Genomic DNA, 26,939 nt, shown 5'->3' with positions numbered 1-26,939 from the left:
TGCAGCACCACATGTCATATCACATAGTGGAGCTGTGTATGGAAGTATGGATTTGTGAAAGGAATTATTTTGGTCATAAAAAGCTACATTCAGAACGCTGACCAATTGATGTGAATGGCTTTGTCCAAATACCAGCTACAGTGAGATCCAGGGAAGACATTGAATTTAAGCCACACATGGCATAGTTTAACTTCTAGTGCTTGGCTGTCTGTCAACATATATTTTAATAAAATACCTCTAGAGTTGCAAATGGAAACAACCTAGTGAAAAATGCTGCATCCCAGAACTTCATGTTATGTGGTAACTGTTGGTATTTGATTCCGTGAAAATGAATAAACATAACAATATAACATACACAACCCCATTCAAGGTAAAATGTATGCCTTTGCTTTAGACTAGCCCTGAAATAAACATTAACCCTAGTCAGTTCCTTAATAGTTGGTCAAATTAATAGAAGGAAAAATAGATATAAAATTAGATAAATAAAACCTTATAGTAATACACAAAACAAATGCCAAATGCAATTTGTTTAGTACTTGCAGACTATTCATTTGGACTCTGATATTTCAACAGAAACAGAAATGTACATCAGTTATTACTAGTCTAAGTTAGAACAATGAGCTGTGTGGTGCTTGGTACTCAAACCAACTTGTAGTATACTAATATCTTACTGGAAAACCAGAAACTGAAGAACACAATTATTCAAACATGCTTCAGGATAGGCACAGAAACGGGGCTCACTATACATTGAAACCTACCATCATATTGCAAAGGAAAGTGTGTGCTGCAAGCCATTTCCAAAGCCTGGTAAGCACATTGAAAATGTGTGTCTTTTTAACAGAGGCACTGAGAATCACCACTAAAAACTCTGAAAGCCTAAGACCCATTCTGAAAAATCACTTAGGAAAACAGATCTCCTATGGGACAGTTTCATCCCTTATAATTTAGGCCTGATTCTTCCACCGTTACTTCTGACTCAAGCAATACCCTGTTCTGCTCCCTACTTTTACCACCAAAATGAACTACAAGTTCATTGTCAGTAAGGCCATCAAAGTTAGGCTCTAAGTATCAATAAGTGTAACAGAGTTAGGGTTTCAGTTATTAAGGTGGAAGCATTAGACTCTAGGTATCATGTCTTCCTACCTGTTACAAATGAAATGGTCAAGAGCTGCCCAGCAAACAAAGAGTTTCCATTTTACTGCCTGTAAAAATACAAAGTGCATTCTTCTTGCCATATCCATTATAAAAATTCTACCCTGTTCTTCAGTATTGATTGACCCAACACAAGCTGTAACGACCTGGTACACTGTAGTGTTTTGGACCATTACAACATTGTCATCTTATTTTAATGAATCACACATAGAGAAGCAACTCCTTGTCAGCGTTTGGCACTGAGTATCAAGCAATATTCTGGCAAACAGCTGACATTAAAGATCAATGACTGCTTATTAGTGAGAAATAGAAAAGCCATTAGAATAAAGTATATTGATGAATGATCTGCAAAGGCTAGACAAAATAAGTACTTACTCAAGCCACAATGAAGACCGTACTATCATGCACTGCCAAATCTAATAAATATATTTCCTTGGACGGCTTCTCCTCTCACTGACTTGCAACTGTTAGACCACAAAGATGAAAACAAAAGTACATACACATCACCATATGTAAGTACAGCCCACGTTTCCTAATTCTCATTTAGCTAACATACAAACCTGATAATAAAAAATAATCCTGAGATATTTCCTACTATTAAGACTTCATAACTTTTGCAAGATATGCTGTAGTACACCTACGAGCATAAGATGAAGCAATAGCTTACATTTAAACTACACTTGTCAAAATTTGTGATGCAGCACCCTTCATTAAAAAAGTTTTTTCCTGTTTGCTCACTCATCAGTCCACGAAGGCCTTAGTTCAGGAAGGTGCATAGCCCCTACTTAAATTCAAGCATGTGAATAGTCCAATTAAAGTCAATGGGTTTGCTCACATGGGTACGCATCTTGCTGAAGGAGGGCCAATATGCAATAATAGGTAACGGGTCTCCCAATCGCTTATGTGAATTAATGAGAGTCTATGATTTCAGAATGTTGAGTATATAATGTTGTTGCTTTGTGTTACAAACAGATTCAGACCTGCAGGATAAGACTCTTAGAAAATGGAAGAGACAGCAAAAAGAGTTTTTCTTCCTCACACACTCCCAACAGTTTTGGGTTGAAACATTGAGTCTTGTGCATTTCATTAACTTTTAACACTTCACAACATCAGTAGCCATCTCTCCATGAAAGTAGAGTTGCATATGGTGATTTTTATTAAGTTCATTTTCATTAGCCTGATTTTTGCAGGTCCGGGAGAAGGTTTTAATTGATCTCACTAAAATACTCAGAGAAAACATGACTGTATAATTCTCTTTTATAGGAGAGCAAAGATTCAGAAACCAGCATGGACTGAATTTCCAGTTTACATTGGTATTTTCAAATGATCTTTGAAATTCAGTAAGAGCTGGGCACCTAACTTCCTTTAGACATATTTGAACATCCCAGCCATAACTGTTACCTAGTAACAGGTGTCCCTTTTCTAAAGGTAAAACACTTCTGTGTGTTTGTAGATTTTAGTACATCCTTTTTTCCACTGAAAGAAAACAGCTTCTTGAAGCCCACATCTAACTAAAATTAGATGCCCTGCAATCCACAATCATGGTATATTTGATTCTTTTACCACCAAAATGTACGTTGTTATTTGAACAACCATGTTACACAGAACGTGGTCGACACTAAGTTCAACTTACTGAGAAAACAAACATATTTCCAGTGTTAAAAAGAAGTAATCTGACTTGTAATGAAATTTAACAGATGAAAGCCTCCAATACATTTTGTTTAGAAAGTGTTGTTCTAGATTTAATAGTAAATTCCTACAGATATCATTTTTAGAAAGGCAGAAATATGACAGGACAGCAGTGCAATAGAGTGTGCCTAATTCATTCCAATTCACAGAGTAATGCATTTCAATTCACACAGTGATGCATTCTAGTCTCTAACATGAGAATCCAATCTAGTTCATGTTTAGTAGAGTTGAAACAAAATCACAGCGGCAGAAAACTGACATTGTCTATTTTGCTAAATAGAGAAGTACTTTAAAAATGGTTTTTGAGTGTTTTCTAAACTGGCTCGGCTTTATTTATCAAAATATATATTATGACAGTAGATCTAAACTAGTCATGAGAAATGTCAATATTCAATTGTAGTTTTCTCATTTTGTTTAGCATGTTTTGTGCATGCACCTGTGGAACGTGATTTCTCTTGATTTCTATGGACCTGTCACTGACTCTTTTTTAAATCAGATGTTAACGCTTGCCTGGTGCCTTGTCCTAGACCAGTTGATAAACACTGATTTCCAAGGAAATAATTGCCTTACATTGTTTTGAACTGCAGTACACTCATGCCATGGGCCAAAGTCTGACTTCACTTATATCTATGCAACCCCACTGAAATTAATAAATAATAATAAATAATAATAATAGAAGGGTTGGGTACCATTCTAACTCTCTGAACACTAGACTTTTAGGCTGCCATTTTCAATGCTTTGTGTCTGCTTGAAGAGGATATATAAAAAATTAAGCAAAAACTATGCTTTTCAATAAGAGGGAAGTAGAAAAAATTATGCTTATATACATCAACTACATTTGGCAACCTTACAAATGGCACAAGTCTAGAAGTTTCAGTTTGTCACAGGATGACTATGAGCCGCCAATGTGATACAGCTGTGAAAAAAGCTCATGCAGTCTTGGGATGCATCAGGCGAGGTATTTCCAGTAGAAATAAGGAGATGTTAGTATCGTTATACAAGGTACTGGTGAGACCTCATCTGGAATATTGTGTGCAGTTCTGGTCTCCCATGTTTAAGAAGGATGAATTCAAACTGGAGCAGGTACAGAGAAGGGCTAGTAGAATGATCCGAGGAATGGAAAACCTGTCTTATGAAAGGAGACTCAAAGAGCTTGCCTTGTTTAGCCTAACCAAAAGAAGGCTGAGGGGAGATATGATTGCTCTCCATAAATATATCAGAGGGATAAATACCAGAGAGGGAGAGGAATTATTTAAGCTCGGTACCAATGTAGACACAAGAACAAATGGATATTAACTGCCTTCAGGAAGTTTAGACTTGAAATTAGATGAAGGTTTCTAACCATCAGAGGAGTGAAGTTCTGGAATAGCCTTCCAAGGGGAGCAGTGTTGGCAAAAGACATATCTGGCTTCAATACTAAGCTTCATAAGTTTATGGAAGGGATGATATGACAGGATAGGCTAATTTTGGCAATTAATTTATCTTTGACTATTAGCAGTAAATATGCCCAATGGCCTGTGAGGGGACACTAGATAAGGTGGGATCTGAGTTACTACAGAGAAATCTGGCTGGTGAGTCTTGCCCACATGCTCAGGGTTTAGCTGATCGCTATATTTGGGGTCGGGAAGGAATTTTCCTCCAGGGTAGATTGGCAGAGGCCCTGGAGTTTTTTTGCCTTCCTCTGCAGCGTGGGGCACGGGTCGCTTGCTGGAGGATTCTCTGCACCTTGAAGTCTTTAAACCACAAGTTGAGGACTTCAATAGCTCAGACATAGGTCAGGGGGTTGTTACAGGAGTAGGTGGGTGAGATTCTGTGGCCTGCATTGTGCAGGAGGTCAGACTAGAAAATCATAATGGTCCCTTCTGACCTTAAAGTCTATGAGTCTGAGTCAGAGAGTTTTCAGCAAGGAATAGATTTAAAACTTTACCACATTTGAAGTATGGCAATGGGGTCAGCAAAAGATGTTGCATAGAACATTAGGGATGTAAGGTGCAAATTTCTCTAGGGACTAAGTGACTTAGAAACAGCAGTCCCATTGACTTTCACTTTCTAAGTTACTTAGGAACATTTGAAAATCTTACTCAAATTAGTTGTGTGCCTTACTGGGAAGACACTATGGTACTTGATAAGCATCATCTTACTTTATAACTTGGATACATATGAAGCTATCTTAGCTTGACATTGAACCATCTAGTCTAGAGTACAGTATAATATGGCTTCAAACAAGCATAGACAATACTCTAAATAGTTTAGGAAACACTTATCCTTCCACTGATTTACCCACCAAAATGACTTACTCTTCTATAGGAAAAGAATTCTGTGATATAATTTTGTATTATTTGAGGACTACTATGTGATCTTGTATTAAATATTACATTGTAATGTATACAAACAAAGGAGCCATTTCCTAACTGCTGAGAACATAAGCATGCAATTTTAGTGTCTCATAGGACCTGCTTCAGCTCCCAGTGAAGTCAGTAGTGCAAGAAATGGCCCTTAATACGGGTTTTTTGTATTAGCAATTTAGAAAGACTTTATCATATATATCTGTAAATACATACACACATAAAAGTCTGAGAGGGAATTTTGTTTTGGTAAACAAATATCTAAGGAAAATAGCGAGAGAGTCATAAAACTATATTGGAATTAATTTGCCATAGCTAAAAGGCAAAGTCATACCCATGTCAATGAATGTAACTCCAGGATGAAAAAAGGTTTTATAAGTTATAATATTTCAGGATGTGTTGTTGTAAAGCCAATTGGATGTGCTATGATGCAGGGGTTGAACCAGATGAACTTATGGGCCTTTCTAGCCAGTCTTTCCTCTCTCTCTCTCTCTGTGTATAAGACGTTGCTGCTTCACTAATTTTTTTCAAAGTATTATAGATTTCTACTGTACTGCAAGGTAGAAGTCAGTCTCTATATAAATAAGATAAACGATAAAGACATTTAACTATGATATCAGAATTTATTCTTTAAATGCTATATGCATTCAAGACATAATTCCATTCTGAAATAAACCCAACACAGCCCATGTAACATACCATTTGCATGCCAATCCACCCAGAATATGTTGCAATTAGAACATTGAACTTGCTTGATCTTAAACTATCGTCTCTTGGGTCACAAGAGTGCCTGAAATACTGAAATTCACCTTAAATATTACTATATTACTAGCCCTTTTTATGACCTGACATTTTAGCAGTACAATCTAAATTCTATCAGTAAGTATTGGTGAAAGTGTATCCTTGATCCGCACTTATTTTAGTTCACAAAAGGTCCCATTTGTTTTTATTGAGGTTAATGGATCTGTGAATACAGATCCATTAACCTCAGAATTTTTAAATGTTAAATCAGCAGCTTTAAATAAATGTTAATGTGAGGCAGCAATTACTGATACCGTAATACCAACTGGAGGGCAAAGTTTGGAGCATTGCCTAGTAAGAATATGTTAAAAACACTGAACTCCTTTATTAGTGAGATAAAAACAATATAAAGAAATGAAAATTGTCTAGTGCAACCACCAAGAAAAATGGATTAATTTACTGTTTCAGCATGTAACATTTAACTGAAGGGCTATATATTTTGTGAATCACATTATTGTTATTTTTATGACCAATTGCCTTAATGTAATAACTACATCTGCAAGGCAATGATATTACCTTCCAGTCACAGTCAGTGCCTAGCTAAGGAAGTTTGCTATCCCCAGGATGGCGCTTGTATATAGGCTGGATAAATTCACATTCAGATTCAGATTTTATCACAGGCCAGACTTTAATGTGAAATGCCCTCCCTGATCTCAGGGAAGTTTGTGGGAGTTTTGCCATTAACTTCAGCAGGAGCGGCACTGTGCAGCAAAATCAGCTATAGTACAGCCTCCTACTGTATTTTGCCTTCTACTGTATTTTGTATGAGCCTTCAATCATAGATTTTCTTGGGCCCCATCTCATCTCAGTTAGGGAGCCCACCAGAGAAAACATGTTCATATGCTCAGACCAGGGTATTTTAATTCCACAGGAGAGCATGTTTTAAATGCACCACCTGATTTTCAGTTACTGTAGATTGCGTTTTGTACCTCTGTTTTCCTGCTGTGTTGATTTGATAATAAGCATAAGGAGATTAATGGTCTTTCCCAAGATACATATTGAGTCAATAGTTTGGCTCAGATGAGATTAGGTTTGTGAAACTCACTGAATTGCTGTTTTAATTACTATGGTCCATGGGCCACAACTATAAAATCAGGGCTATCTTCAATGAACAACAGATTTCCCACTGATGACAAAAGGCACTTGCTGAAAGGAAGAGAATAGGATAAGGCCCTTCTGCATTACTCAGGGCATTTTTTGGACTAGTGCTAATTCTGCCCTTTTTTATATGTCATCTGTACATGCAGTTGCAGTAATTGCATATAAAAACAGGTTTGGCCAGATTTTTAAAGTTCGGGGGTGGGAAGGGAGGTTAATCTAATCAAGTCTGATGTTTTCTCATCCTAACTTTAAGGGAGTATTGCAGTTCATCTTGCTTCTTATAGCCATGAAGGTGCAGAAAGGAGTTTTCTGTAGGTGTCTGGCTGTCTGAGATTCTGATTAAATGTTTCCCTTAATGTTCCTGGAATCTCACTGTAATTACCATACTGTTAATGATTTGTTAAGGTGCCTAGAGACTTGGATAGGTGTTTTAAATCTAAATAGATAAATCTTGAATTTGAAGAGTGGAACTGCTTGTGACATAGAAGCAGGATAAGACTTAAAGAGCCTCTCAGGATAGGGGCATTATTAACTTTATGCTAGTGATGGTGTTTACATTTTAAATCATTATGTAATCGGTGACAACAAAAATAATGGGGAAAAATATATTAGGTGACATGCACTCTATAATTCCCAGTGTTTTATGACTTGCCAGACAAAAGCAGCATTTTGTCAGACTAGCTCACATGCTTTCATGGGTCCTGGACAAATGATCAGAAAGTGTGGGGGGGAAATCTATCCCTAATTACCAGCTGTATCATCTCCAGCACCATCACCCATGTGCCTCTAGAACCATCTAGCAGATCTCAGGACCCGCACTTGAGGTGGGATTTTCCTGGGGTAGGAAGGATGGGGAGGAGGGGGAAAGGAGGCATGGTTGTTGTGATAAGGTTTTGTAGCATAACTTGGTCTTTGACCCCCAGCCAGTCTGCTATCTCTTTCTTCCAGCCCAAAGAGTGAGTGTGCTGTGTCTCACATACAATATCTTTGTGACGTTTAGCCCAGTCATTCAATCAGGCCAGGGCTATTTTATTTTATACTGTAGACTTCAAGTCATGTAACTTTGTCTAAAGCTTTGCCAAGGTTATCCTTTCAAAACTGTTCTCCACTATCTTCGAAGATCTCCCACTGTGCTAGCTTTGATTTCATTGTGGCGCTAAGCATACAGGCCAGTGGCCAGCTGTGTGCAGCCTGATGAGCTGTTTTTATATGTATTACACACATTCTACATTGTTCAGCAACAACTGGATCAAGTATGTATTTCTTTGAACCAAGTAACCCTTCAAGAATTGAAATTCTGCTGGAAAACATGTCCAAAGTCCAGAAGTAGAACATTTACCATTTAAATCTGGACATATAACCTCACATTTCCAACAAGCTCTCAAGACACAATAAATAAAAGATTACCTTAACTGGGAATATCGTATGTGATGAAATGAACACCCTACACACTATTTTAATAATCTTTGTACAAGGCATGTCTTGTGAAGTATCATTTGAAAACTCATAATTTGCTGATCAGTAAAATCATGGTAAAATGTACGTAGCTACATTGTATGTAAAGTTATGAATAGAAGCTGAAATCAGGACTGACGTATGTTTTCCAGATAAGTCTGAGGAGTGGCTAAACCAGTTTCTCAAAGACAAATGGCAAGCTGATGCCCCCGTCAGGTGTCAACAATGCTGATGGACCATCACCTATCCAGTGGCCATTCTTTGGCAAGAAAGGAGGGACAAAGAGATCTGCATCTTAGCAAAGAAACAGAATGAGGTCTCCTTCCACCACCATACCCTGTTTCTTGGTTCTCAGCTGGAAATGCTTTTCAAAGAGGTACTGAAACTATAAAAAGAAGGGGAAAACACCCAAAGAGACTGCTTGTCTCTCTCCCTGTCCATTTCACTTTTTGCACCTAATATGACAAAAGAAGCAGCTGTTGGACTCTAGGGGAGTTCTGACCTATGTGCTCTGTAAGCTGCATGGTGCTGAGCTGCCACGGCCTAGGAGAGGTGCCTCTCACCTGTCCCTGAACTGCTGCAGTGAGAGAGGGCTAGGGGGAATGCTCTCTCCCCACTGCAGCCCCGGAGCAGCCTGCATCCCAAACCCCTCATCCCTGGCCCCACCCCAGAGCCTTCACCCTTAGCTGGAGCCCTCACCCCCATGCTCAACCCTCTGCCCCAGCCCTGAGACCTTTCCCACACCCTGAGCCTTTCAGCCCCACCTCCACCACAGGAATTTTTTTTATGTGCACCAATATGGAGGTGATGTGTCACACATCACCTCCATATTGGTGCACATAACAAAATTCATTCCATACATGGATGTAAAAAATTAGAGGGAACACTGCTTCTGACCTGTTTTTCTTTTAACCATTTCTGAGTTGTATGCCTCATTGCTTGTACTCACTTAAAATCTCTCTCTTTGTAATTAATAAATGTGCTCTATTGTTTTAGCTAATCGAGTTTGTTTAAACTGAAGTGTCTAGGTAGCTCCATTTGGGGTGGCAAGTTGTATGTATATTATCCAGTTAAAGGAATAATATATTTGAGCTCACAGGATAGGGCTGAGCAGCACCGAACATACATTTCTGGGGGGAAAATCTGGGACTGGGATGTGTTGGGGTCACCCTGCAGTATAACCAAGGCTGGTGTGAGCCGGAGTGTGACTGGCAGGCTGCAGTTACACAGACACATCTGGGAGTGACCTGCATGCTGCCAAAGCTGTTTGTCAGCAGTTTCGCTTGGCTGCTACAACAGTAAGACATTGCAAGGCAGTCCAGGTTGTATGGCAAGGTAACAACTCTCCACACACCCACACATCTGGATTGCACCCAAGTATGTCACAAGGTGAAATTAGGTTACAATAGTTATCTTCAGTAGACAAAGAATGTTCTGTTTCTATATCACTTTCTAAGACCATGTGGCAATAGTTCTCTAGCACATGCCCCAACTTTGATAAAGATATAACAAGAACACATTCAGGGCAAAAAGTACATTTTGAGATGTTGTGACTTCCTAGGGCAGATTGGCCTCTGCACAGCAGCATAAGGGTGTATTGGGCATACGGGGGAAGTGAGCAATAAATCTCCTGTCAGAAACAGAAACAGCTATAGTTCCTGTTCTGAGAATAGCAACTGATGCCTGCTAGCAATCTCTGGGCTCAAGTTGTCCCTGAAATGGTGATGAAGGGCACAGAAGAAATGTGGCTATCACCCATCCTACAAAGGCTTGCTGGTTGTAGAGTTAGCTAGTCATGGAGGCGAGCCCTGCATACTCTCTGGTTGCATGTCCAAACAGTTTCATATTTGAGTATAACTCCTGTTTAACATAGTTTTTATTTTTTTTTAAATTAGTCTGGTTCTCTGTCCCTGTTATTTTTAGTAAAATAATGGCCAACTGTACTAACACCTATTGGAAGAGCTCACCAAGGGTAGGTCCATACTTACCCGCCGGGTCGACGCGGAGAGTTCGACTTCTCGGAGTTCGAACTATCGCGTCTAATCTAGACGCGATAGTTCGAACTCCGGACGCGCTCCCGTCAACTCCGGAACTCCACCACCGCGAACGGCGGTGGCAGAGTCGACGGGGGAGCTGTGGACTTCGATCACGCGGCGTCAGGACGGGTAAGTCAGTCGAACTAAGGTAGTTTGACTTCAGCTACGCTATTCACGTAGCTGAAGTCGCGTACCTTAGTTTGACCCCCCCCCCAGTGTAGACCAGGCCCAAGAGTACTACATTTATGCATTTTTCCACACTATTATTGTCTTGCACTTTACATATTTACCATTCTCTCTTGATCCCTGGTGAAATCCCTATTATTTTATATCAAACATACAACCAGTAATAATCAAGAACAAAGTCATAAAGTTAAAACCATTTAATCCTATTAAAGCCTCATTAAATCAAGGCAGTATTTATAGGATAGGACTTTATTCCCCTGCTCACCAGCAAATCTGCAACTCAAGTCAATGTTCACGAATTAATTAGTGACTTGGCTAAGTGCAGGTGGTTGAGTGACACTTCTCTTGATCAATTCCCTCAAGGTGCATGTTGTACAGTCACATGATTCTTTGCCATTAATCCCCAACCCCACAAGAACATTTGTTGATTTTACTGAAAAAGGCAGCCACTGCAAAACAAATAAGCAGATTGCAGAGGAATGCTTTTAAGATATAATGTTTCTCATATCAAAGTGGAAAGCAGAGAAGCAATATTTAATAAGTGGCCACTTAGCTAGAAACATAAGAGAATCACTCTCTGCATTACATTATACATCTATTTAATCCTTCTAATGAAAATACACAAATATCACTATGATAAAAAAGTCAAGGTAATAAATTACTAAGGAATTCACACACAAGGTCTACCTTAATAGGAATATTTTCTGGGCTAAAGTCATACATGGAAATTTCATTGGAATGATAAGAAGAGTGCTAGATGTTTAAACATATAAAAGCAAAGTCATCAGGTAATCATAATACTACTAATCATGCTATAATAATTCTTATGATACTACTTATTCTCTGTGTGTGTGTGTGTGTATGTATATATTTCCAGCAGACATTGCAATTAGGATTGAGAAGCCTATCCTCCTAAACCCATTTTCATTTGCTCAAGCATTATCCTATGGGGTCCCTAAACTTGGCATCAACACAAAGAGACTATTTTGAGAAAGCCTCAGTGAGATTAGTCCAGATGTTCCTGAGTTAGGTAGCTATGTGAATAAAATAATCTTTTCCCTCTGGGAAATCTGTTCAGCACAAAAAGCATTGTTTAAAGTTCTCCCCACCCCTTTGCAAACTGGCTGAAAATATAGAGGACCTGACTTATCATTGTGTTACTCCAGTTTTAAGTCAGCATCAGTTAAATCAATGGAGTCACTTGGGCAAGAAACTGAAGTATTCTAGTGGTAGAATCAAGTCTATGTTTGCAATTATGAGCAAAGTCATCATTAAGGAAGGAAACACAAGCTGTGGCTAGTACATTTTTAAGGTTTAGAACTAAAAGGGTTTCCATACTCTGTATAAAAGCTTTTAAATTATACTTCATTTCAGGTTAAGAAAGGTAAATCGCATGCCCTAAATCAGAGTAGAATACTATTGATGCACTGTCCTCCAATTGCAATTCATGCTTCAGAATATATCATTTGCTCTGGGATTACTTAGTTGATGATGGGACTCCATCCCTTGACCATATTGAGGAGTCTGGGCCCAAGGAGAACTATTCCATAACCAGGGCCTTCATCTCCATTTTGGGAACTGAAGAGGAGCATCTTCTTGACTAGTAGAGCCCACTTATCTGATGGGAACATGTCAAGAACCATTTCTCTACCAAGGGAGCCCAGTCCAAATTAAGGTGTTTATCTCTCTGATGTATTTATAGAGAGCAATCATTCCTCCTCTTATCCTTCATTTTTTTTTAGGCTAAACAAGCCAAGTTCCTTAAGTCTCTTCTCATAAGGTAGGTTCTTCATTCTTCTGATCATACTAATAACCCTTCTCCGAACCTGTTTCAGTTTGAATTAATCTTTCCTAAACATAGGAGACCAGAACTGCACGCAGTATTCAAGATGAGGTCTCATCAGTCTCTTGTATAATGGCAATAACACTTCCCTATCTCTACTGGAAATACCTCACCTGATGCATCCTATAATTGCATTAGCTTTTTCATGGCCTCAATACAATAGCAACTCATAGTCATCCTGTGATTGGCTAAAACACCCAGGTCTTTCTTTTCCTCTGTTATTTCCAACTGGCAAGTCCTCAGCATATAGCAAAAATTCTTGTTAGTTGCTAAGTGCATGATCTTGCACTTTGCACGATTACATTTCATTCCAGTCTATCATTCCAGTTTTCAAGGTCATCCAGATCTTCATGTATGATATTCCGGTCCTCTGCCGTATTGGCAATACCTCCCAACTTTGTGTCATCTGCAAATTTTCTTAGCACACTCCCACTTTTTGTGCTAAGATCATTAATGGAAATGTTAAATAAAATTGGCCCCAAGACTGATCCTTGAGGAACTTCACTAGTAACATCCCTCCAGCCTGACAGTTCGCCTTGCAGAATGACCCTTTGTAATCTCTCCTGCCACCAGTTCTTTGCATGCTGTGAAGGGACACACCCTCACTCTGGTAGTGAGGATACTAACAAGCTCTTCTGAGACTGTCCAGTACTAATGAGGCACATCTACAGGGCATGTTCTGTGTGGAGGGGGAGGAGCTTAAAAAGGGTAACCTGACACAGGAAGGGGTGGTAAACAGGAAGAGAGCTGCTCCACTGCAGAGACAGGACAGCTAAGAATGAGATCGTTCTGGGTCACACCACTCCCAAAGCTGCACAGACCATCTGTCAAGCAGTAAACTCCAAGAGGAGGGACTGAAGGTAAGCCCCACTAGGCGGCCACAGACTCTGATAGACCAAGCTCATACAGCTGAATCTAGAAAGACTGCCTGAGACACAGGCCACCTTTGCCTTTCTTTGTTTTCACATAGATTCCCCTCTCTCTTAAAAGAAAGAGAGGGGCAAGGACCTTTCTTTTGCCTGTTTGTTTGCCACAGAGATCCCCTCATGTGATATGAACTGGAAGGAAAAATAGTATAAAAGAAAGTGGGTCTGGAGTGGGCTGAGGGAACCCCTGCCCCCCACACCCAACTTTTGATTCTCATATTAATCCCAATTTTCTCCAATTTAGCTAATGATTTCCCATGTGGAACTGTATCAAATGCTTTACTGAAATCCAAGTAGATTAGATTGACTTCATTTCTTTGGTCTAGAAAATGGGTTATTTTCTCAAATAAAATGATCAGGTTGGTTATATAGTCAAACTATGTTGTATTTTATCCCAATTACCATTTACCTCTATATCCTTATTTTCTCTCTCTCTCTCAAAACTTGTTCTAAGACTTTGCATACAAATAAGGTCAAATTAATGGGGCCATGCTCTAAATTCAGTGCTCCCTAGGCTCTGCTGGGATAGATCAGGCAGGATTTCATCTCCCTTCTGGGAAGGTGTCTAGTGGGGTACGTGGGTATCTGGATCATGTCTGATCTTGTATGGTAACTCCATTAATGATTTGGCAAGATAGATAAGTATCTTGTTAGTAAAATGTGCTGCTGTTACTAAATTGAGAGGGATTGCAAACACCAGCCAAGTTCAACAAATAAAGCCAGTGGTCCTAAAGAGACTGGGAAAAACGCAGTGTGATACATCTGAGGGGAAATAATTGGAAATACAGATATTCAGCACTGTAATAAGAACCCTTTGCAGCTGCCTTTTCTCCAGTCTATATGTACTTAATCTCTTCAACCTCAAACCTTCCAGCTATAAAGCCATCTTGCTGCACTGCTCTATGACAACTATGGTAGCCGTGGTGCTTTATTAGAACAATTTAATAGATAATTGGTGGAAAGGACCTTCTATACTTTCTGCCTCTCAAAGTACAGAACATGTAACGATAGGGCTCCTCTCTATGCTGCTCATCACTTGACACTTATGAGAAGTTCAATTAACTGACCTTTCATCTCTCCTTGTATATACAATACATCTTTACCTTCCTGTGGCTAACTGTCAGGCCAGAGTACTTAGCCTCTCTGTGATTCTAAAGCTTGGTCATTCATTTAGGAGAATGAAGTACAAACTGCCACAAAGAGTTGGCACAGAGAAAGACGATAACCTGAATAACATTTCTCACCAGCTTCTTAACCTCCCTGTAGGATTTTTTATGTGTGTGCACTGGAATAGGAAATGGGTCCATTAATTTATAAGACTCCCTGCCATATTTGTGCTGAGTGAAGTTAACATAATATACTTAATCCTAAAAACATGGGGGCACTACACTTTATAACGTGAATTGCATTTAGAAATGTGCATGTTTGGTGCAGGAATAAAAGCCCATTTTTACTGGTAAGCCTATTAAAATGTTATCTTAGTCCTGAGAGGTTAACATTCTTGGGAGCTGGGAAGTAGGCTATTTTTTTAGTAGAAATAATGAGCGGGCAGCAGACAAAGGATTAATAAATTATCCTAATCTGTGTTTGTTTACAAATGTACAATTCATACAGATGGCTTTGAGCAGAAAAAGGTTTCAGCAGCACAATTCAAGCATGCACAAAGCGATTATCAGCCAAAACTTTAATCACTAGTTTCTTCGTAGACAATTCTCTGTGCATCCTTGTTTGTGCACAGCACGGATTACTCTCTGCACAGTTCAGTTGATATTGCTTTGCTTATAGGTTTGCTCACAGCTTCAACAATGTGCTGAAACATCTCATTCCAAGCACATTAAAGACCAAACTTTAGAATTTCAACTATGCCATGTACCCCTTGATGAAGAAGGGGTGGAAGAGGCAGATGTATAGTTATGACTTCCTGGTGCTCAAGCTCAAGGTTGTTAACTCTTACAATACTTGGTGCTTTTCTTAAAGACCAAGCACCAGGAGGCAAGTGATTTCATGAGAATCTCTGCATCCAATTAAAAGAAAAAAGTAAATTCCTAGTGCTCATGCTTGTGCAGAAATAGCCTGAAAACATGAGTCAGAAGGCTCAGAAATTGGAATGCATATAAAAAGAAATCAACATTTATAATTTTTAAAAATCTCATGATATTTAGGGCCCTGAGGCCTGATTTTGAGTGCCTGGGTCAGTAATGCTGCAAGCTGCTACTAGATAGCTCTAATTCCTAAGGGACCATATTCCAGATGAGAACTGGCAGAGTAGAGTTACACTCCACCTCACCCCGTTACACCATCTTCCATTCCTATCCAAGCCCATATGCAAAAGAGTGTGCACCTGCTTTATTCTACACTTATTTAAAAAAAAAAAAGATGGGTGCAGCAAGAGTCCCACATTTAATAATTTATCTATCTGAATTTATTTTCAAATACACAATCAAATTTATACACTGCACATGCTTCTCATTGAGGGATCTTCCAGAACAGCACAATGACCAATAATGTATAACTTTCTTTTGTCATCCCAGATCTAAGTGACATCATTTATGTAATCTTTCTCCACCCATAGTGGAAGATTTATCTACATCTCCAGACTGATTTGCAAATCTCATCCTAGGTGAGAGAGAGAAAGAGAGAGAGAATAATAGTATCCTGATCTTAGTTGGGTCCTTTAGGTACTATTGTAATGCAAATAAATAATAAAGTGTGGCTACTGGAAAAGCAGGTGAATTAGACCAATTTTTTTTAAAAAAGCCTATGTATACACATAGAAGCCCCAACCAAGATTAGGACACCATTGTACTAACATTGTAGAAAGACACAGTAAGAAACAGTCCCTACCCCAGAGGGTTTACAACCTAAATAACAAGCCAGACAAAGTATAGGATTGAAGTAGTATTATTTTCACTTTGCAGTTGAAGACCTCATGAACAAAGACTTGCCAAAAGTCACATAGTAAGATGATAAGAGAGCCAGAAATTTAACTCAGCTCTCCTGCATCCCAACAATGCCTTACTTTCTTTTCACCAAAGTCACCTCCCCTAGAAACTTGGGCTTTCAAAATACTTTGGTATATAAGTATATAGTACCGTATATACTCATTCATTAGCCTGTTCATTTATAAGCCAACCCCCCAAGATGGATAAGCTAAAATGGAAAAATTTTATGACCTGTTCATAAGCCAACCCTATAATTCAAGAGTTGGCAAACTTTGGCTCCCGGCCATCAAGATAAGCCGCTAGAGGGCTGAGATGGTTTGTTTACCTCTAGCGTCTGCAGGCATGGAGGTAAACCTAAGTAAACAAAGTGTCCCGGCACACCAGCTGCTTACCCTGACGGGCCGGGACAGCAACTGGTGGGGAAATTTTTTTGGGGTGGGAGAAGCTGGGGGTCAGGAGAGTAACCCCTGTGACCACCCCCCAAATGATCCCACCCCTAGCTCAGGACCCCCACACTCTCCCCATCCCATCCCTTCCTACCTTATCTGGGGAGAGCCAGGGGACGATGTCTCTGGCCTGGCTGGATCTGCTCTGGCAGGCTGGGCAGCACGGCCGTGGCCTGCTCCAGCGGGCCAGACCGGTGGTGCAGCCGCAGCATGTTCCAGTGGGCTGGGCCGGGCAGTGTGTTCCGGTGTGCCCCGAAGCTGCAGCTGCTTCAGAGGCTGGGTGGAGAGCAGCGTGGCCAGAAGTGGAGAGAATCTGGCCCCGCCTCTTCCCTTCTGGGGTCACCCAAGTAATGTGCACTCTTCTTCTCCACAGAGGGTGGAATGGAGAAGAAGCCGTCCTCTCCTCTTACCAATCCACTCAGTCACTCAGCTTAAATATTCCCTGTAGCCACTGTGTTCCCTTCATTTATGGGAGAAATAGCATAGACATAGGTCATCTGGCTCCCCACCTCCCTTACACCACTCACAATGCAAAATCACATGGAATCCTGACAACCCTTACTCCATGCAGTTCCAACTATCATGGAAGCCTCTGTGCCTAGGGAGGTGGAGGCAAGTTTTACTCCTTCATGTGGAAGATGTCTCTTTCCCTTTTTTAGTTGCACATGTGTAAGAAGTTATATAATTGTTTCCTATAGCTCCACATTTAACTAGTAGGTACCACAGTAAGTGTCATCCTGGATGAAACTTGAACAGCTTCCTTTTGCATGGAGATCATTGACCAAAATTTCACCTGCTTGCTGTAAAGTGGCAACGGACAACTCTTATGCCCATACACTATACAACCTTTGACCCACAAGCCAAACTCTCACTTTACGTGACTCTTATTTAATTAGTGTATTTTTGTGAATGTATACAGTGTACACACAGCAATGGCACATGTATGTAAATTGTATTATTGCACCAAATGGCGCACACACGGAGATTTACAAGTCCTTTTTCTTTGTGGGCAACCACTGATCAGTCTTTGAAGCAATGCTGTGTTGTGGTTAGTTTTTAGTGCAATGCTATTGCAAGCAGCAGGAGAGTCATTTCTCTGCCTTAATCTCTCTAGCTAGAGTCAATTCTTGGGGCACAGTGGGAAATGAATATTGGTGATGTGGCTGAGACTTCTTGTGATGGGGCAGAGCAGCCCAGCACTGGTACCACAGGGGTTAACCCTTCCTTCCTAGCAGAGGAAGCCACACCCCTGAGGCTCTGCTGGGCATACTCCAACTGGAGAACAGGTATAAAAGGCTGAAGAGCAGCTCAGTCTGGGCTAACTGCCTGAGGGGAAGGAGGCACAACGCCAGCTCCCGAGGAGGGACAACCTGCACTCCAGGATCCGGAGGCCAGCCAAGCTGGGATGCACCCTGAGGCCCAGACGGAGTACGTCACAGGCAGGGAACAGACCAGAGGACCCTCCAAAGCAGAGAACCCGGCACTTATGGTAGGAAGTGACCCAGGGGAAAGTTAGAGGCAAACAGCATTAGAGCCGCACAGATGCTAGGCATATTTCGGGCAGATCCATGCCAAGTGGGTGGCAAGGAGAACTTGCCACTACCAGGGCCCTGGGTCAGGACCCGGTGGAGAGGGCAGGCCCAGGTCCCCCTACCACTTCCCCACACCACGGGAATCATACGGACTCTGGCCACTAGGCAATGCTACCCTGTCTAAGAGGGGTGATTATATGGACACTGGCCATTGGGCCACACTGCCCAGATGTTTGGGGTGAGTTACCTGGACTCTTGCCAGTTGGCCACAATACCGTGCTTGCCAGGGCCGGCTCCAGACCCCAGCGCGGCAAGCACGCACGTGGGGCGGCCCTTTCCCGGGGGGGCGGCAGATTGGGCCGGCGGACCTGCCACAGTCATGCCTGCGGGAGGTCCACCGGAGCCCCAGGACTACCGGACTGCCGCAGGCATGACTGCGGAGGGGGCGCTCATCCCGCGGCTCCAGTGGACCTCCCGCAGGCATGACTGCGGACGGTTCGCTGGTCCCGCGGTTCGGCTGGACCTCCCGCAGGCACGCCTGCGGCAGCTCAAGCAGAGCCGCCGGACCTGCGAACCGTCCGCAGCTGCGGGAGGTCCAGCCGAGCCGCGCGACCAGCGGACCCTCTGCAGTCATGCCCGCGGGAGGTCCGCTGCTCCCGCGGCGCCTCCCGCGCATGACTGCTTGGGGCGGCCAAAAAGGTAGAGCCGCCCCTGGTACTTGCAAGGGGGATCATATGGACTCTGGCCATTGGGCCGCAATACTTTGATGCTGGGAGTGATTTACATGGGCTCTGGCCATTAAGGAACACTACCCCGACCATGGGGTGATTGCATGGAGGGAAGCCATTAGGCCGCATCGAGTCGCCCACAGAGAGGTGAGCATGTGAACTTGGAAGTGGCGAGGTTATGACATCCCATCACACCCCTGCCACAAAGGGGCGGTGCGGTGCCAGGTACTCCTGAAAAAGGATTTTGCTTGAATGCCATTTGAACGTCTCTGGTCAAGGATTAGTATTGAGAGTAAAACAATTTACAAGTAAGAAAATACCCAGATTCCTTGTCACTGATTTTTTATCCAACAGGAAATTGGCCAGTCTGAAATGTGCTACCATTCAATAAAGGAGCAACAATAATATAAACACCACAAAAAACAGATGACTGATGTCAAGGTAGCTCTATAAAGACTGCATCCCACCATTAGCTATACGTAGAGCTATATTACTTACCATTATCCTATACTTTAGTAACACACAAGCTTAGAGCTTGATGAATTATATTTATTAAATCTTTTCTTTAAAAAAAAAAAAGCAATACTAGCCTAACTGATTATTCCCAAATCTTTGCTTGGAGCGTTAAACTGTTCCTAGCCCTTGTATGGCTTTGCATTGGGGATGAGAAAGTAGACTAAGTCTTTCCTCCATTTTCATGGCTCAGGATAAGAATGTAAGGAATGCTACTGTGTTGTTCCCCCTAGGAGCAAGTTGCTAAAAAGGAGTCAGTAGGCAGAACTATAGTCAATCCCCCTACTAGAACTGGCCATCCATGGCCTGGGGAGTCTAATGCATCCTTAAGAACATGTAGCAAATTGCACTTTCTAGAACAGAACGCTCCCCCCCGCGGTGCTTCCCAGGGATGGGGCAACTCTGCAAGAGTCCTTACAGTTAGTTATGCCTAATAAGTAGTTGTGGCCCTGAATTCTGAGTGCAGCTCTACAGCTGTTTGAATAATAACAAGAAAAACATTAAGTCATTTATTTTAAATCATTTCCTGAAATTCATTGAATTATTTTTTTGGGGGGGAGGGCGCGGGGGATAATTATTCACTCAGCTCTACTAACATGACTAAGCTTATCACAATTCCACAAGTCACTATCCCCAAACAAAATCAAGACAACTCTGTTGAAGAATGTGACTCTAGCACTGAAATCTATTAGTTTGATCATGATAGGAAAAATGTATCATTAGATTAATTAGGCAATTATCAAAATTCACAGCTGCACTCTTTGATTACTGAGTCAGTGGTTTTGTATTAATGAGGCAGTCCATATACTTTCCATGAATAAAAGTTTATGGAAGCATTCATTTCTTTGATATTTATCATGAAAGCCAAAAAAGAACTTCCATTCAAATAAACCAAGTTTCTATTCACAGATTATGATCAAAAGCCAGTCTTTGCCTTCTTTCTTCGATTTAACTAATATTCTGCATTTAATAATAAAGTTGTGTCTTCTCCAACTCCCATTTAAATTAACAGCAAAATTCCCTGACCTCAATAACAGCAGAATTGGGCCCATTATCAGTTCTGACCTTTATAACTATAGCATTCCAAACACAGCTGATCTGAAACTGAAAAACCTGCAGACAACAAATGCAAAACAAGAACATATATGGTAGCTTCCTTGTTAGTGAAGTATATCAAATAATAGTTAATGTAATATAACATCATCTATCTTCACAGTACAGCCATTGCACCACATCACCAGCTGATGTAAATTGCTTTAGCTCCATTAAGTCAGTGGAATAATGTTGGTTTACATCAATTGGGCCTCTTGTGAGCTAATTCCATAGGTTCAAAAATAAACAAATCCTTCTAAAAACCTATATATTTTTCACGTCATGCTTGTAGAGTCCTACACTTTGAAACCCCTTTTTGGTTGCGACCATGTAGGGAGTTAAGTCAGAAAGACAATCACAGTTATATTCATTTCCTAATTGGGAGGGGTGAACGTGAGAGTTTGGAGCACTGCATACAGAAACAGTGTTAAGTTTATACTGTGTATGCACAATTCATTTGTACACTACATTAGTGATTTACCCAATTTGTGTCCAAATGTATAAACTACATGCATGTGTGTAAATTGGGATTTAAAATAGATTTCCATTAGGAGCATAATTTAATATTTCAATCTACTGTACTTATTCATTTGTATATAAGCCCAACATTAAAATTAGTTTTCACATTGCTCCAGGATGAGCAAGCAGTTATATACACTGATGGGTGCCTTCAAATTATAAATTACCAAATCTTTACACATCCAAATGTTGTGTTTTAAGAAGTGTCCAGCTGAGCAGTGAGAGGGTTTGCAAGGAAACCCAGAACCGAAATGTTGTTTGGCTGGCTTTGGGTTTTCATTACAAACTCTGAACATAGCCCAGGTTTGTCACAAAAGGTTTGGAAATGTTTATGAACCTTTCAAGTAAACCTGGCTTGATTTGTGATTGGACATCTTAACAAAGGGCAAAGTATGGTTTCAACATAGAGGGGTTTCTTTGAGTTTTCTATTGTTTCAGAACCCAAAACAATGTGTGGGATGAGTGGTGGAGGTCGGGGAGTTACTTCAGATTGTAATAAAAAAGGAAGTTACACACACGCTGATATTTTACATAGCTTTATGCTCCAGTTGGTTGACATTAGGATAATGTATATGGTTAACAAAAAATCTGAACACAACATCAGCCTTGCATCTGGGGAACAATTCTTCATTTCAGGTCCTCCAGAGACAGGAGCCTTTCACAATCGTATGACAGATGTTAGTTACACCACTTAATGCACTACTAGAAAGTGTTCATTCATTATGGTGATAAGGGTGATATAAGAAGCTAGACTGAATAGAATCACAGTCACAAAGGAGCCCTAAAGGTATAGTTACACAGAACTTCAAGCTCTTCACAACAGCAGGGGCTCATGTATATTGGAGAATTACATCACTGCTAGTTTAAATCCGTAAGTAAAACTTTTTCATGAACTGGTGTTAGAGTAATAGTAAAGAGTGAGGGAGAAGTGCTTGAAAAGGAAAATAACTACCAGAACAGAGGTGGCAGACAAGAGCCCAAGGTTTAGACTTCAGAAAGTATTTTCCCCAAGGAAGCTATGCTGTGCTTTAATAGTACTATTAATGAAGAGGGGATTGATATGGGTGAAACTAGCACCGTTGGGTTGACTAATGTCTGAACTAGGAATCTGGAATGTATAATGTGGATAGCGGTGAGCTTCGGAAGCCCACTGGCATAAGAGAACTCAGAGAGGTTTTTATTTATTTATTTATTTAACATAGACTTCCTGCTAGGCACAGCCTTTGCAAACTCTCTCAGCTCTCCTTAGCAGTTTACATAATCTCCTTACTCCTGGCTATACAAGCCTCCTCCGGCAAATTCTGAAAGCCGCTTTTAGATCTTGTACAAACAGTAAACCCTCCCAGATTTATTACTGGTTTTTCTATGAGGAATGATCTGACTGTCTCGGCTAAATCCCTGCTGAGTTTTGTGGATATTCGTGAAGGATAAATACAGCACGTGCAGGACAAAGCAAATTTGCTCTTCCAGTCAGGAGGCTGGATTACTCAAATGCAACTAACGCAAGGAGGCAGAAAGGATATACTTCTTTGATTATGCCAAGCTCTCTAACCCTAAGCAAAGATTTTATTTATAGGACAGTGGCCATATATTATTTTCATCATTTAGCAATTCCAAAAGGGAAAGAAAACCCCACACATTCCTGAGAGGAAGGAGGCTTTTCCTTTTCTTGTTTTACATTTTGTTATCTATTCTTTATTGAGTTCTCTGTTTGCACATGTTTGCAGCGGATACTCATAAATCCATAAAGTCTCTGGGAAGTACAGGATTTAGTTCCTTTTTCAAAATCTGTGATTCCTCATACTGTAAATATGTTTCTAAAACTTTATTTTCATTGTGTAACCATTATGCATAAAAGAAGCTGATTTATCTTGTCAAATATACTTTGATATCATGCCACACATTCTACTTATTTTTAATTGCAGGCCTTATAACTGATACTCCAGAAATGCCAGTATATAGTAAGAGTATTTCCTCCTTCTCACTCTGTGTTGTGCCAGTCTCTATGCCTAGCCAGTTGGAAGAGACTAAGCAACTCTATGGCTACCCATGAGGTAGGTCTGTCTACTTGGCAGCTGGGAGCGAGCCTCCCAACTCAGATAGATCGATTCATGCCAACAGGGCTTGAACTAGTGCACTAAAAATAGTAGTGTAGATGTTGCAGCTTGGCCTGGAGCTTAGGCTCTCGAGCTGCAGTATAGACATACCCGCAAAGGCTTGCCTTATCACCAGGTACACTAAACACTCTCATAAGTGCTACCTTTAGAACTGGTCTGTCGTCTTGAATTGAGTTTTGGCAATGAGAAGCCATTACTTAATGGACAATATTAGCAAGTGGAAGCATTAGCTCCACAGGCACTGCATTACCCATAGGAAACTTTTATATTTCCTGATAAAATATGAAATGTAATGGCTACTGCCACTGAAAATTTTACATTTGTTGGTGAAATTAACTTTGCTGCTTTATTCATGGATGACTATATTTATAATGCACTTGGAATGTGGAATACCCTGGTAACATGCAGCACAGTAATTGTCACGTTTGTAATGGTGCCCACAGAATCATCACAGAATCATCACTTTCCTTATCCAAATATGTAGGGGTTTAAATAGCATAATATTGTGGATTACACAGTCCCATAGGTGTGTAGGGCCCTGTACAAAACACCTAAGTCTAGACTGAGAAGTTTGTAACCACAGCCACATTAGGTAGGGGTAAGAGGGTGCTGTGGAGTGTTGAGACTGGGGCTTCTGATGAAGAATACTTAGGAGGAACAAGTATTATACCCTTAAAAGATGCAGTGGGCCTTGCTCTCCACACCTGGGTCTGGGGGCACAAGTAAGCCAGGTCCCAATCCACATCCAAACTCTGTTTGGGTTGTGGAGCACTTAAAGCTGTTGGGGAAGGAAGATGACAACAGAAAGAATTTCAGTTGCTCATCAACAGAAAACTAAACTTTTGATCTTCAGTAAGAAAACTGGACGGTGGTGATGTCCTATGTAGTGTTAAAAATATATCGAAGTCAGGAAATCTATGTCCTCTGTTTTTTCTATGGGCAAAGTGGGAATGTAATATTTCATCCTTTTTAAAAATCATATTGTATTCCAGTCTTTTTATAGCTCCATATAAATCCTAAGAGACTACTAGAGTGGAATATACTATCTACAGGCATAATCCTTTTTTTCATTTGGATATGCAAGTAAAATCTATTTGAGTTTGGTAGCAAGATACACCATCTTATCAAATTTTATAGGGGAGGGAGGGCAGAAATACATATACTTTTTAATATCTTGCAAAATGCTATGAAAACATTTCCCAGATTTAGTAATTTCCCAGATTTAGTCATTTCCCAGATTTTGCTGCTTTTATTTTGTGTCCTAGAAGTTAGCTTTATCTGAACTCTCTTTTCTTCTGTAGGTACATGTCGCCCAGTTCTTGAGAGTTGCACGTATTTAACTGAAATCAGAATTTGGCCTCAATTTTACACTTTCCATGAAATTGTCTCCTTGTGCAAGTCTCCTTAGTGGTCTTTAAACTTGATTAACTAGTAACAGGTCATTAGTAAAAGAGTCATATTTTTGTAATAGCCCTCCATATTTTAAGGAATCTTCTCTTTAAAAGCAAGTGCATTACCTGCTTTATTACCAAGTGGATGACACTTCACCATGAACTTCTTGAATACAAGAATCTGTACAATATAAATGAACCTGTATTTAGTATGTTATATCCCACTGTTTCCAAAGAACTTGTAAATTTACTTAATCACTGATCCAATAATATCTTTAATATTGTTTCTGATTTTTGACTGTTGCCTATCATAAGATTAATCCTTATGCACACGCACATGTACACACGTACACATACACACACAGGTTGAGTTAGTTTCATCTAGAAGGGGTTCCTCTGGGTACAGTAGGTATGGTACAGTATTCCTGCCTGGTGAAATGGGATTATACAATAGCTGATATTTCTGGTTCTTTTCAATAATCCCCTCTCAGGACTGATATACAACTGCATAGAGCGTCTGCAAGTATTATATCAGATATTGGGCTAAATCCATAAATTATGTCTATTAAACAGTCATTTGTAGTCTAAGGTGTTTCCATGGTTATAACTGAGGGCAGAATGTAGATTATCTTATTTGCACAATATCAGGGTACTTTTTTGTTGACCCCTGACTATTAATAACCCAATTAAGAGAAGACTGGAATTATGATTTCAAAACACAAGTTGATATATGTTATCTCTTAACAGTGTTATAATTATTGTCCATCTTTGAGCTCCAAGTGGACTGGTACACAATAAGACTTCTAATAAAGAGTGATGAAAAAAGACTGACATGGAAAGGAGCGTTCTTTGCAATCAGCCACGTGCCCCAGGAATAAAGAAAATATGTTAGGAGGTTGGTTATTTAGGGTGTTCTTATGTGCAGACAGGCAGATTTTTCAGTTTCTACCTGTCTCTCCTTCCTTAAACCTCCTTTTTTCCAAAATTCAATACTAATGTTGGCATATGAGACAATTTTCCTAATACTGTACTCCATAAAAGATACAATCACTTCTCTTGTTTCTATTGAAATCTTGATTTCTATCAGTCTCCCGGTATTTGGACTATAAATAGCAACTGTGTAAAGTGAACCATCATTAATGCCTGGCTATTACTGTAATAAAGACCTTTACTATAGAAAATCTACTATTCTTGACACTAAGTATGGTCACAGTACAAATTAACTTCTGCATTAATATGTGATATATTTGAAATTTACTTATCCACAGCTCTAGGAGCTTGTCCAAATTTGTATAAAGAATGCATAATTATAAAGTGCACCAATGTCCACAATTATTAAGACCAAATTGTTATATAAAACTCTTTGTCAGTAAATCCCAAAGTACTTTACAAAGAGGTCAGAATCCTTACGCCCATTTTACAGAGGAGAATTGAGTCACAAAGAAGTGAAATGACTTACCCAGGTCACCCAGCATGTCAGTGACAGAGCTGGAAATAGAACCCAGATCACCTTGGTCCTAAGTCCAGTGTACTACCCATGCTCACCCATCTCTCCAGAACAGACTTTCACTCCTGACCTACCAATCCTTCAATCTACCTCATCAGATTGACTCTTGGAAAACTAAGGATTGAAATGTATCCTGAAGGTCAAGACGTTCAGGCTCTGTCAGCAGGGAGCAAGTTCCTGTCTTGAGGACCCTGCACTGGAAACACCCTCTTATTACCACTGTCCTGTTTAAATCTAAGGACGTGTCAGCTTGAATGCCACAGATGAGTTCAACTGCTGCTATATGACACAAGCAGACAGGTGCTCTCTAAATAAGCCAGGGCCCAATCTGTCTCACAAGGTATCACAATATGCTTCATCAACTCCACTCTTCTCAATGCCTTTTAATCTTCCTTTAAAAAATCATTTATGTGACTCAAATTTCAGTGTGAATTATCCACTTCATTTGTTATCCATCACGTAAAGTGAAATTCAGAATAACAGTCTCTGCTCAGTATAAAAAAAAACACTGAATATTTACCAGCTAAGAGATCCTGACTGTTCTAGTGTTACATTCCATCTGCTCAGTGTTGAACTGAGTAGCACTAAGTTGTGGTTTCACTCACAAAACAGCTTTGT

The 26,939-nt window shown here is 40.3% G+C and overlaps 2 long non-coding RNA genes across 3 annotated transcripts in view; one reads left to right on the top strand and one right to left on the bottom strand.

The window, feature by feature from the left end:
- LOC120371113 overlaps window positions 1–9,152 on the top strand; it is a 33,931-nt gene extending 24,779 nt beyond the window's left edge. The window contains exon 4 of the long non-coding RNA XR_005584148.1: window positions 8,696–9,152. This is a non-coding gene — a long non-coding RNA (uncharacterized LOC120371113). The remainder of the gene's footprint in view (window positions 1–8,695) is intronic.
- Window positions 1–26,939, bottom strand: part of LOC120371115 — a 470,086-nt gene that overhangs the window by 76,990 nt on the left and 366,157 nt on the right. The window lies entirely within an intron of this gene.

This window comes from Mauremys reevesii, linkage group 8, assembly GCF_016161935.1.
Source record: "Mauremys reevesii isolate NIE-2019 linkage group 8, ASM1616193v1, whole genome shotgun sequence".
NCBI lineage: Eukaryota > Metazoa > Chordata > Testudines > Geoemydidae > Mauremys > Mauremys reevesii.
This window is presented reverse-complemented; position numbering and strand designations above follow the sequence as displayed.